Here is a 13,771-nt window from a genome sequence, read left to right on the forward strand (position 1 = left end):
GTTGAAACCAGGCTTCACAGCTACCTAGATATGCCAAGGGCAACAATATCAGTAGATAATGTTTATGCATAATTGAGGGGAGCAGTCCACACATCCAACACTTTGAGGAATTAGTAGTGCTATGTAATTGATGAAGCATCTGGATGAATGCATTCTGAGTGTAAGTTTGTCTATGTCTTTCTTTATGCGGGGCCAATGTAGTAAACGAATGCTCAGCTGGAGCAGGGGTAGCCCCTATTATAGTATGCACAGGGTGTTGTTCCTCTAAATACCAGACTACCACAAATAGTGTTATTGTCACCAGGAGAATAAACACACCCACCACCACCTTACTTTAAGTAGACCAGCTGGACCACTCTGCTGCATCAGAGAAGCCACTAGAGGCTACCCCTCTCTCATGATTGCATGACCAAATGGATACATAGAAAATACTTAAGGAATTGGAAACACAAATATAACCGACCAGAGGGGTATTCTTCTTTCCTGTGTCCGTTATGAGCCTCACAGGTAGGTTTCTATTATTCATCAAGCACTCCCACAGAGGAGCTGCACAATCATAGCCCTTGCTGGAAAACAGTTGCGGCCCTTACTGAGAAACCAATCCTTCTTCTTTCAGTTTAGGGCAACCTCCCTCCTGGACAAATACCCTCAATGTTCCTGTCCAGTGTCCAGGGCAGTGCACCAGTGTTCTTCATTCTAGTCTAAAGTAGACACCAGAGACACAGCACCTACACCCTGAGCTCAAGTCCTTCCCTAAATCCTGGATTGTCCTGCTGGCACACTGTCCTTCCGTCTGGGCTGCAGATTGTACCTGGTACCCCCAGGCACTTCTTCATCCACAAACAGAGGTAAGGATACACATTCAGTTGCGCCTCGGGACTCAGATGTTTGTACAGCAGAAGCTGGAGCATCCAGGGCGGCCCTTATCTCAGGGGGTATCACCTCGAATAAGGCCTTGTCAGTCTCCTCTTCTGTCTGCGCCCCTCGCAACGGGGCGTCAGAGAAAGGGACAAATCAAGGCACCTGCTCACCTTCCTGGTCGGCGAACCCTCCCGAACCCAGGCATCGTATCGAAGTGGTAGGAGTACCCTTTTCACGTATGATGCATGTAGCCAGTGTTTCCGCCCGTCTGGATTGACAGCTGTACGAGCGGCAAGCAACACCTGGGTAGGTCCATTCCACTTCAGCTCCAGGCAGGTTTTGCGCTGGAAATGTCAAGCCATCACATAGTCCCCGGGCTATAGTCGATGCCCGGGCCCCTCTGGTACTGGTTGCAGAGTGGTGTGTATCTGTTGGTGAACAAAACAAAGGTCTTTAGTCAATTGATACAAGTAGTCTATGAAAAGAATAAACTCTATCTCGGGAAACGTTTCAGTCTTGGGACGCCCCAGATATTAGCAGGGCGCCCAAAGCCAACTTCATATGCTGATAACCCTGTCCTAGAATGCGCTGTTACTCTGGTAGACAATAATGCTAAGAGCAACGCATCTGGCCATTGCAATCCTGTACTTTCATGAATTTTCGCTAGCTTTAGCTTGAGAGTACCATTGTACTTCTCAACAAGGCCTGCTGATTGGAGGTGGTTCGCTGCATGGAATTTCTGCAGAATTTGCAATCCCTTGTACACCAAATCAATGACTTTGGCATTGAAATTGCTCCCATTGTCACTACAGATCACGCGGGGCAATCTGTAACGTGGGAAGTACTCCTTTAAAAGTGCCTTCAGCGTTGCCATGGCTGTATTCCCCTTAGTGGGGTAAGCCTCAATCCATTTACTGAATGCACAAACTACCACCGGTACATATTTCAAATTATTTACTCGTTCCATTTCGATGAAATCCATCTGGAGAACCTCAAAAGGGAAAGAAGACGGTGCAAATTTACCAGCAGGTGTATGGATGGGTGCCCCTCTCAGGATTATGTTTTAGACAGATAATACAGTGCTTTACCAACTGCGTGGCAAGCTTAGGGATATTATCATTTTGCCATACTGGGTCTAGTAGCTTGCATATTCCTTTGGCACTAATGTGCGCCGGGCCATGGGCCATGGGCCATGGTGACTACAGGGAGAACAAAAGCAGTAGGCAACAACCATATCTGCTTTCCTGACAAGTCAGTCCAACACCCAGTCTCGTCCATGCATCTTGTCCTCTCCTCCCACATTTCCAGTTCATCTACAATCGCCTTTCTCTGTATTTTCTTCACACTTTCCACTGTATCCTCGAACATCCCATTGTCTGGAACCCATCTAGAAGGGCCCGCCAAAAACATCTTGTTCATCTTTGATCTAGCTGTCTCCTTAGCTGTTTGGTCTGTAAAAGCATTACCCCTCCCAACATCATCTGTGGTAGCTTTGTGGGCACTGCATTTTATTATAGACAGCTTATCAGGAAGTGTCAATGCTGATAACAATCCAAGTATTAATGGACCATGCTGTTTTCTCTGCCCATATGAGGTCAGGAACCCTCTCTTTGCCCAGAGGCACCCACAATGATGCCCCCCCCCCCAAACGCATACTGGCTGTCAGTGCAGACATTAACAGCCAGTCCCTCACTCAATACACAGGCCCTTAGGATGGCAACCAATTCTGCAGCCTGGACCAACTGGTATGGAATGCGAGAGGTCTCAACTACAGTGTGTAACATGGTGATTGCATAGGCTGCAGTAGTCGTGCCATTCGGCAATTCGAAACAAGACCCATTGACATATAGTTCCCCTTGGGGGTCAGATAAGGGAACAACAGTCAGGTCTACATGTGCCTTCGTTTCCTCCCCAGTCCGAAAAAAACAATCATGGATATCATTGTCCTTTTCTTCCAAAGGAAAGGGTAGTAATGTGGCTGGGTTCAAGGTAGCGCATCTTTTGATGGCAATGTGCGGAGCAAACAATGTTAGCTCATATCCAGTGAGACGCGCACTGGTGAGGTGCTGAGTCTTTGTCTTATTCAAAAGCGTGTCCACAGCATGAGGTACCATAACTGTGAGGTCAGTATCAAGGATGAGCCCTGCCGATTGTCTGATAGAAACTGCCGCTGCCGCGGCAGCTCTCAGTCAGCTCCGGAGCGTTCTGGCGACATTATCAAGGATAGCGGAGAAGTAAGCGCAGGGTCTCTGCTTACCATCGAAACCCTGTGTTAGATCAGAGAGTTCACAACCGTCTGCCTCATGAACATAGAGCACAAAAGGCTTCTGGTAGTCAGGACTGCCAAGCACAGGAGCAGAGCAAAAGGCAAACTTTAATTGTTCAAAAGCTTGCTGGCATGCAGGTGTCCACGGTAGGGGTTCATGCACGTCCTTGGTGGTGAGGTAAAGAAGGGGTTTTGTTAGTAAGGAGAAGTTCAGGATCCAGTGGCAACAATACAATGTTATCCCCAAGAACGCCCGTACCTCGCATTGGGTCTTAGGATCAGGCATATTAGTGATAGCAGCTATGCGCTCAGGTGTTAGTTTGCGACCCTTCTTCGACAGTAGGTGACCTAAGTAGGTGACCTCCTGTCGACAATATTGCAATTTAGATAGAGACACCTTGTGTCCTTGATGTGCCAAATGCAGTAGTAATTTAACTGTGGCTTCTTTACATCCTTCTTCAATATCCGAGGCCACAAGGAGATCGTCAACGTATTGCAGTAACACATTACCAGGGGGAAGTTTTCAAAGCCTGACTATAAATACTTGGGCTTTCTGTATAGCCTTGTGGAGCAACAGAATCTAAGGCTCCAACTGGCTATTGCAAATCCAAACAGATATCTGCTACCTGGATGGATTGGAATGCTAAAGAAAGCATTTTTTAAATCTATCACCGAAAAGAATTTAGCTGACGGGGGAATCATGGTGTCATGCCCCGCGGTCCTGCCCCCAAGACATGTTTAGTATTTAAGGAGCTTAGGTGCGCGTAAACGCCGCTTAGCGTTCTTGCACCTAGCCCCATTTCCGTCCCAGTAGCGTTTGCCTGACTTCCGCCTCGTTTTGGTTCCTGTTTCCGGTAAAGTTGATTCGTAACGGACGAGTGCTGTCGGGTTCGTTGCTCCCTGCCTGGCGCGGCGTTGCCGCATTTTCAGAAGTTGGTTGCAGCGTATGCTGTTTTCCGTTGGTATGTTTGATTCCCCGGTTTAGCAAATCCTGCACACAAGTAAGGTTCTGATTTGATCCCCGAGACTAGTTACGTTCCTTGTAGCCCGGCATAGCGAGCAGTCTCTCTGCGTTATTTCCTTCACTGTTGCTTTGCATTACGGCAAGTCTCCTTTTCCCTTAAAGTGTTGCCTGAAGTTAAGGTGCCTTTGCAGACTTCTCACGCGGTTGTAAACTGTTCTTGTCCGTACTATTCCTGTGTCTTGCACGTACCTTGATTTAGGATCCTCCCCTTTGAGCGCGAGAGGTTTTTCTCATTTTTTCTTGCACAGACCCACTTTTCTTATTGATTTCGGGGATGACTGGCGTGGACCATTGTGCAACATTTATGGGACAACGTCTTACATCAGAGACACGGTAACAGCGCCTTGCGCTGCCTTTCATACATATTGTGGATTATAGATAATTATCCTTAATGATATTCTTGACAGCTGAACATCATCTCCCCTAGGCGATTTAGTAAACCACTCACCTTAGGAGGTCATAAAGAAGATGTAATTCTGCCTCACTCACAGTCCTCCTGGAATCAGACAGGGTGAGCCTTGTACATCCTAAGTATAGAGTCTAACACATAGTAGAGTTACAGATATCAACCTTGTTTTACATCGTAGGGGTCCCTAGCGAGTGAGACAGCTCTACCACCCTCTCATACTTCGAGCTGTGAACGATAGCCTTGGTAGGTTCCAAAGAGCGGATTGTTTTTTACATTGAGGTTGCTTGGTATTGAAAGAGTATAATATAGTCTTTTATTTTACAGCTGAGTGTTCCCGTCTCTAACCCTGATGTGGTCCAACAACACTACCTGCCTTTCTCCCCGCCTAGCCTTGTTTTGTTTCCCTCTTTTCCCCTGGCGTGTCATCCGCTACTCTAGAGTCTGATAGAGTCGGAAGGCCGTAGGGGAAGACTGTGGACTCTTCTTCAAGTTCCTGACGCTCCTGTGGAACGTAACGAGCGACCTTTACACATGGTCAGGATTGTGGTAATGTCAGGGACCACAGGATACTGGGGAACCACAACTTTATTGACCTCTCTAAGGTCAATGACAAAATGATAAACATCAGGGTGGGCATCAAAAGAGTCCAAGGGTGCCTTTTTTAGGATAGGGAGAATAGGGCTATTGCACACATTCACTGCTGTCTCTTCAACCACACTAGACTTAATCAATTCCGATATTATTTGCAACAAAGCCCTCTCTCCTGCCTGGGATATCTTGTATTGCGGAAATCGGGGCAATCTGGCATTGTCTTTGATCTGTATAGAGACTGGCGGGATCTGAAGTAACCCCACATCAGTATCACCTGTAGCCCATAGCGTGTGTGGCACATCTCGGAACTAGGGAGGAAGGGGGCATCTTTGGTGAGGCATTGTTTAGCACAAGCCAAGTGCGGACCAAGAGTCATGTAAACACCGTCTGGGGAACAGTAAATTGTCGCATGCAACCTTTTTAACAGATCCAGTCCTAGTAAGTCCTCCACACAATTTGAGGTCAGTAGAAATGGTGAGTCAACTGTAAAGGGGCCAATAGACAAAGCGAGAGGATTGGAAATGGGACTAACAATGGGTACACCTGAGAAACCCACCAAAACATTGTTTTGGCTAGACAGAACCGACCCCGCGACCAGTGAGCTGGAAAAGGAGCTATTCATAGCCCCTGTATCAGCTAAATTTTTTCGATAGTACCTTGTAAATCTGCAGCAACATAAGGTCCACACTGATCTACAGGCATCAGAACTGGCCCCTTGCCCTGCCCCTGGCTGTCCTAACTGTGAGACAACCCCGTCACTTCATCCATATCATAGTCGTAATCGTAGTATTGTCTTCCACGAGGGTCTTCAAAATAGTTTCCACTCTGTCTATTGTAAGATTTGTCCTCTGACTGCATCCCCCCTCGGCCTCCTCTTCCACGTCCATGTCCTCCGAAACCCCAACCTCTCGGAGCCCCACCTCTCTGCAACAGTTCCGCACACTTGTTCTGCCAATGTCCCTATTTCTTACAGTACACACATTGGTTGGTCCCAGAGGTGCACCTGAAGCACCATCCCTGTTAGATCAAGGTGGCCGTGGACATGAACCCAAACCACGTCCTCTTCCCCCTCCTCTTGCAACTTGCTGCATCAACACCCTCATCTTCCAATCTTTCAATCTTCTCTACCTTTTCCTTGTCCTCATTCTCTCTATGCTCAAAATACTGTTCCATACTCAATATGACCGATGAAGAGGAAGCCGTCCAGGTACTTTCCGAGGCCTGCAATCTAGCTGCAACCTCAGGGAACAAATTAGTGACAAATCTGTTCAGAAACAAAACGGACACCACCCTCTTGTGACAAATCCTGACCACTAAAATCTAGAAACACCCCTTCAAATCTGGTAAAAAAAATTCGACACACTTTCGTCCTTTTTCTGACGATACGCAGTCACCTTATACCAATCCACTCACTGCGGTGGTATAAGGGAGTGCATGTGGGCGATAATACGCCCCGGTAAGGCCAATATCTCTGCCTTTGGCTTCTCACCAGGTTTGCGCTCCTTATCCCATGATTTGATCTCTTCCCATGTGCCACCCAGCTCCAACGCATGGTCCTGCGCGTGGACCTGTCTCCATATAACCACTGAAAAATAACTCTATGTCAGCTAGCGTCATCACTGTGGAGGCCACCTCGGTCAATTCCTTATAATATGCAGTGAGGTTTTTCCTTGGATCCGGCAGCTGGCTCTTTAGGGAAAGGACCTCACTCCTTTTCCAAGGAGTGTAGATCCATTGCTCTTGAAACCGAGCGTCGACTCACGGCCTTATTACAGTATCCGTGGAGTCGCGCAGTTTCAGTATTTCAGGATGATAAATGGGATGGACTTCCCTCATGGGGTCCTGTATCCCTAACATCAGAACCTTTTGGGGTAACCTGCCTCGGTAACCCACCAGTGTAGTCACATTGCTAAAAACCTAATTCGGGGCCATATCTGTAACATATACTCTGTCTCGTTTGCCATAGATAATCTGCGGTGCGGTACACTGGAAACACTGTTCTCACAATTCTATCAGCGTGGCGGACATGTGATCAAGGGCATGTTGCTGTATGAAGGGCTCATAATCTTTCATAACACTCCTCCACACTATAGATCGGGTGCCGGGCCTATTGAGCTGCCTGATTCACCACCATCTGTTTCTCCTCAGTACCCACAGCAGAGTGTGCTAACACATTCGCCATGCAGTCTCGCACTGTCCTCCAGTTGGTTCCAGGAATTCCATGTGCAGGCATTTCAGCATTCAATAGCATTTGGGGCGTTACACCCACAGGGGAAGGGATGGATGCAGAGACAGGTACCATCATGTAGGGAGACAGAGTTGTAGGGGTGAAAGGGGGCATAGTGGATGAGACAGAGCCAAGAGACAGGGCAGGAGATTGAAAATACAGGACAGGGGAAGTAGTAGCGTCTGTTCCTGTGGCTGGTGGGAATACAAGGGAGGAAAGTGGGGTGGGGGCTGAGCCAGTAGTTCTAGAAACGGCTGCATCAGAGGGAGTAGCCCCAAGGGTCAAGGACGGGGATGTGGGGACTGTAGGGTATATCCGCTGTGGGGCATAGGGTGGTGGAGGGCGAAAATCCAAAAGTTCCTCAACTAGCTCATCCTCCTCCCTAGTAACATAACACTTGTCAGTCTGAAGTTGGAATTTCCTATCTGCACACTCTATGCCTTTCTCTGTTGTTTCTCTTTCATAGGCTACCATCTTCTGCGTATTAGTTTGCGTCTGTTTCCTTCGAGCCTCTTTCTCTGCTCGCATGTGCCGCTGCTTTGCTTCTTTCTGCCACTCTCAAAGAATCGAACATGGACTGCCTACTCCTTTTAACGAACAATTTGTCCTGCAGGAAATTTATTTTTTGTTCATCAAACGAGCCAGTAAGTGGCCATTGCAGCTCAGCATTGTCCCTAATATATTTATTCCACAACCTGCTTAACTTACTAGGGCCAATACCATGCTTGACATATATGTCGAATTTGGGGTACCCTCCGGAGGTGCGGGCTGGCTCTCTTCCAACCGAGCATCGGTAAAACAACATCGACATCTGAAGCATCCTAACTTACTTAAATAAGGCATCTTAATATAAGACACACACACTGTCCCTAACGGACAAACAACACCAACAACTGCAATAAAGGAAAAAAAGAGATTCACTCAAAACTCAAAACCAAATGTCCGGAGAGCAAGGTCGCTACTCACTCAACTGAGCATTTCACCAGGACCATCATCAATGTCAGCCCACAGACCCCACAGCACCCAGACACGCATCACACGTCAGCCCAGAGGCTGCGTCACGTTCAAGACAGCAGTACCAAGACTGAGACCTTACCAAGTTAAAAAAAACAGGCTTTAGCCCCAGACCTTTTTGAATATATGTCAATTACCTGTTGGCCTGGCAGATTGTCCGCGAGCAGCCCTAGACCTTTTCAAAATGCAAGTCAAATTACTGAGTGGTTGGTCACATTGCTCGCAAATACTCTGTGTCCTTTACAAGGGTCCGCAAAACCACCAAGTAGAAACCAAGATGGTATTAAACCCTACCAAGACACAGCCCGTCGACTCATGTCGTTCAAGCAAGGCAGTTCAGAAACTGCAGACAGTCCGGGGACTGCATCAGGACACAGCCCAAAGGCTCGTGCCGACCAAGAATGGCGCCATTTTCCCAAAAACTAAGTCACTGACCTGGTGAACTCAGGTTGAGTCAAGTTATTCTCTACAGCCGACTCTTCAGACCAAATGGTCAGCTCCAAAGTTTTGCCGTCTCAGGACCCCAGCCGGTGACCACTAGCCGAGGATCTACCCGATCGGAAGGGCGGGGCAGCTATGAGAACCAAGCTTGGTCTTATGTATATGGGCCCCCGATCCGCCCGACCGACCAGACACCACTCAGCCCCTACAACCAATTACGGGTGAGGAGATCACTTCACGGTTCCCTGTATGGGCGCCAACTGAAGGACGTGGCCCTCTAGGGCCACGCAGGTTAGGTATAACCACCTGCTCTCCCTTCCCAAAATGAAGAGTCGGTCTTCATCCTAGGATATCTGCCGAGGGGACTGATGCCCCAGGGTATGCTAATACATAATAAGCCCATCTGGAGACTCCAGCCACGCCTCTAATGGAAAGTTACCGGCTTGAGCCGGGCATGAACAAAGGAGGAACAGAGAGATGAGCTAACACCTGCCAGATGGGTGCACTATCAGTAGCCCAAGGCCACTGTGCCAAGTCTCAGCGTCTCCTATCGTGGGAGCAGAGCTGCACATTGAGATTGGAATGCAGGAAAAGAACATCAGTTCATTAGCAAGTCGGATTACAGCCTTGAACAGGAGGGAAAATAATAACGAAGTACAGTGTTCTGCTGAGGCAAGCGGATCGAGAAATAAGGCCTAGTACGAGCACAGCCCAAGCAGTGTTCTAGTGATTGCGAAATACAAAATGAAGTCACACAAGCTAACTAGAGCTTACATCTTGCAAGGATAACTCAGTGGGTTGCATAACGTAAATACAAATGGCGTCTATTTAGCCACATATTGCTAACCTAATATAGCTTGTATAAGTGCACAACAGGAAGGAATTTCAAACCTAACAGCGTCATTACACGATGACCATCTCTAAACTGGCTGTAACAAACCTGTCATGTTTAGTATCAAACATGTTGAAATCATACCTCCACACCATAAACGGTGTGGGAGGTATGACTCCATGCACTGTAAAGCTCCTCCTGGAGGCCCTCAGTCACAATTCTGCCTTCCTGCTGCAGAGCCAAGCTCAAGCAGGGGAAGGCAGGACAATAGGTTTTCAGTTGCAGAGAGGTGTGACCACCACCCAGACTGGACTTAGTGTATTGGGATAGTGTGGGGGTGTTTGCCAGCGCCACTGAGACTGTTTAACCCCTTCAGTGCCACGCCCTTTCCCCCTCCTGTGCCGGGCGTTGAATTAGTGGGTGGGGTTCATGACGAGATAGTCTCGTCATGGGCACAGCGCAACCGTGCTCCATGACGAGACTATCTCGTCATGGGCACAGAAGAGGTTAAAGGGCACATTTGGTGCCCTCCTTGCATACTCCAGTTCAAACCAGTTCAGGAAGCCGTTGGCTCACGCTCTGAGGTAAAACTCGGCAAAGTACATGAGAGTATCCGCCCCACTGTCCAGCTCCTCCTGTGGGAGGGACCCCTGAATCGTCCCACCCCTTTCCTTAGGGTACTTAATGGCTTACTTGTGGTTGGTTCCAAGATTCGTCATGGGATAAGATTCAGACCCAATACCACTTCAACTTTGACCATCTGGGCACTCTGGACGTCACTGGACTTTGCTTTTGAGAACCAAGACTGCCACTGGGAAGGCTTCTGCTGCTCCTGGTCTTGTCGTCCTGCAAGTCTTCTGCAACATCTGTGCCTGTGCTCCATACAGGCTCTTCATCAGGCCTGTGGACATCCAAGACACCCAAAGGAATCTCCCTTGGAATGAATGAGTCACGTCCCCGCATCTTGAGGCACTGCAACAAAGCTGACCAGTCTGCTGTTCCTGAGCTTCTAGAGACTCAGAAAGTTTCAGTAACACAGGTGGTGGTTCTGAAACTGCCTCAAGAGCCTTCAGTCTTCCTAGCAAGTTGGAGGCCAGCATCCCTCATAGGAACCGCTGGAGCAGTACCTCTAGTGCAGCCTGTCGCCTTGCCGTTGCAAAGGATTGTTGACTTCTCCAGAGCTCTTCGAGCTCCAAAAAGCTCCAGCCTCAAGAATCTCCTGCAGCCAAGATCTTCGACTGCACTGTATTCTTTGCACCATGGACCTTAATCCTCTAGCCAGCTGCTCGAGGTCCTCTTGTGACTTCTGTGCCTCGGGCCTGTGGGTCCTCTTGAGGGTCTTCTTTGGCTCAAGTGGGCTCGACTACTTGCTCGGGCCTGAACTGACATACCTGCTCGTGGTGAGTCACTTTGACCTTGCTGGTCCTGACCTTGCACCCTTTTTGTCAACTACGTTGTTTGCCACTGCCAAGCCTTGTTGATGCCTATGACAGACACTGACCTCTTGGTTCTCAACATCTGATGTGGGACAGCTTGTTCACAGCTCCTGGTCTTCCTCTGAGTCGCCTGATCCATACAGATGCAACTTCTAGGGCACCGTCAACATCCTGCATCCCTGACATTGGTGGGCATTCATCTTCCGTGCCTCCTGGTCACTACTGAATGGCATAGACTATTTTCCCTTGGCTTGCAGGTACCTCTCATCCTGAATCCACCTTTGGGTTCCATCGGACACTTACACCTTCCTCTCCGAGGCACAATTTACGAAGTCCTCCATTGTGGTCTATGGCGGTTTCCGGTGTCACTTTACTCTTATGCACCCGACTTCCCTGGTATAGGTATCCTGTTTCCTGCAGTATCCACAGGTGGGGTGACTCCAACCTACCATCTTCCACTGGGTTTTTTCGGGGTCCACTGGGAATGGTACTTTTTTTAAAAATTGCAACCTCGACTTACCCATTGACTTCCATTTAAAACACAGTTGTGTTCCCACTCTGCACACAACCTCTGTGGGGTTCCTAGATACTCACCATGGGTGGTTCATTATGTCCCTGACTCCTCTACATCTTCTGGGTCCACTTTTGACATGAGTCGTAGTTTCGTATTCCACTATTTTAGTATAAGGTTTGATCTCCCCCTGGGGACCTCTGTGTATTTGTGTTTCATGCATATTCTTTTGGCAAAGTATTATGTGTATTTTGCATATATCTCCGGGTAGGAGATATTGTGTTGTGTTAGTGCATGTTAATAATCAATGCATATTTTTTTATAACTACACTGTGTGGTTCTTTTTTACTAAACCCATGTCATAAGATTAAGTGCTTGTAAAACAAGGTGCTTTACACTCCTTCTGGACAAAGCCTGAAGGCTGCTCTCCTCAGCTACCACTTAGAGAGCTTTCTAAGGTTGTCTAAGACCACTAAAGTCACCATAAGGGCTGTCTGGATTAGTGCAGGGTGCTCTACTTACTCAAGTAAGCCCCATATACTAAGCCAGCCTCCTACAGCTACAAAATGCTGTTTGTGAATGGGCCCCTATGTCCAAGATTCATAATGTGCTCAATGTTCCTTTTTTGTTCTCTGCGATGAAGCATCAGTGATGTTGGACATGAAAGCACAATAACAGCCGGCACCCATGCAACTGTAGAGGAAACGCCTTGGCAGACGAGACAGCTAGGTAAAACAGCTATGATGAACATAACATTGTGGCTTTTTCCAAGGCAGCATAGATGGACACAAATGTGTAAGGGTATTATCCCCACCATTTCCCATCTCATTACATTACAAACAAAGGAATCGCCCAATAAGTAGATGTTATGGAGAATACATGGATATGCCCCAAACCAACATGAATTAATGTCTTTTAGATTGAGACAGCTATCTTAACAGTGGCACCCACGTTCTGGATACCATGTAAAGCCTGAATATATCAAACATCAGACTTGATTAAAAAGCCATGTTTTAAGAATTTTTTATTTTACAATAAATAATAACTGAATGAGTTGAAATCAAGTCGATGGAAAGTGAATTTGAATGTTCAGCAGCCTTGAAAGCAATCGAACATCTGACAATTTTGGTGTGATGAAATTTGGTGATATTAAAAGCCTGGCTGCCGAGACGTTGGCACTCTGCTAGGAGAATACAGTTGTAATACCTTCTACAGAAAAACTGTGCCTTCTTTCCTATCAGTGCCTCAAATTTAGACCACTGCCCTTAATATTACCCTTTTATGAATGGGAAGCCAGCATAAACAAGAAAAGATGGAGTGGTGCCCAGGCTAATTCAGTTTATGGGGAGTGGCAACAATCTGAACTACCTGTAGCCGATGAATAGAAAATTTGGGAAAACCCACGGTAAGAGAATTAATATAAACTATCACTGTTGTGATCACACATGTTGTACAGCTAGTGGAAATTAGAACATCCAGTGTCTTTTTTTTTTTTTTTAAATCTTTTTATTAAGCAATACCAGAGTATAAGAAATAGTAAATAATTCAATTCAATTCAAATGATCTTTATTCGGATATATATGAAACATCCATAAAAGTACATACAAATTGCAACATTCATCCCTATACACAATAAAATTTACATCAACAATAATAACTAAGATATGTGCAAAGCAGCCAAAAAAGTGCAAATAACAATGTACAGATAGTACAAATACTTCTGGATCTAACAGGCCATTTCCATTTTGTTCGACATCAAGGAATAAAAAGATAAAATTGATAACTCTATAAAATACATCCATTTAAATATATATAAAACATAAAAGTCATCCCAATGAACAAGGATAAAACAGATCTTATTAATCAAAGCACATCTAAGGGAACGCTCATTGTACAAAAATGCAATGTGCAAATAGTGATGCAAACTGTCAGGCCAGGTTCATTATGGTATATAAACACCCATTATGCAAAAAGGTGCAATGTGCAAATGGTGCGAGATGGTAAACAACCTATCAGGCCGTGTTCATTGAGGCGCGAGAACGAACAGCAATTTTGAGAAAGTGGCTAACTCTGGAGATTACATCGTCAGTGCTTAGCATCCGTAAGATTCTGAAAGCCTCGTTAAATTCCGTCAAAGCACTAACTCTAAAATAGGGAAT

Source organism: Triturus cristatus, chromosome 11 (genome assembly GCF_964204655.1).
Source record: "Triturus cristatus chromosome 11, aTriCri1.1, whole genome shotgun sequence".
In the NCBI taxonomy this organism is placed as follows: Eukaryota; Metazoa; Chordata; class Amphibia; order Caudata; family Salamandridae; genus Triturus; species Triturus cristatus.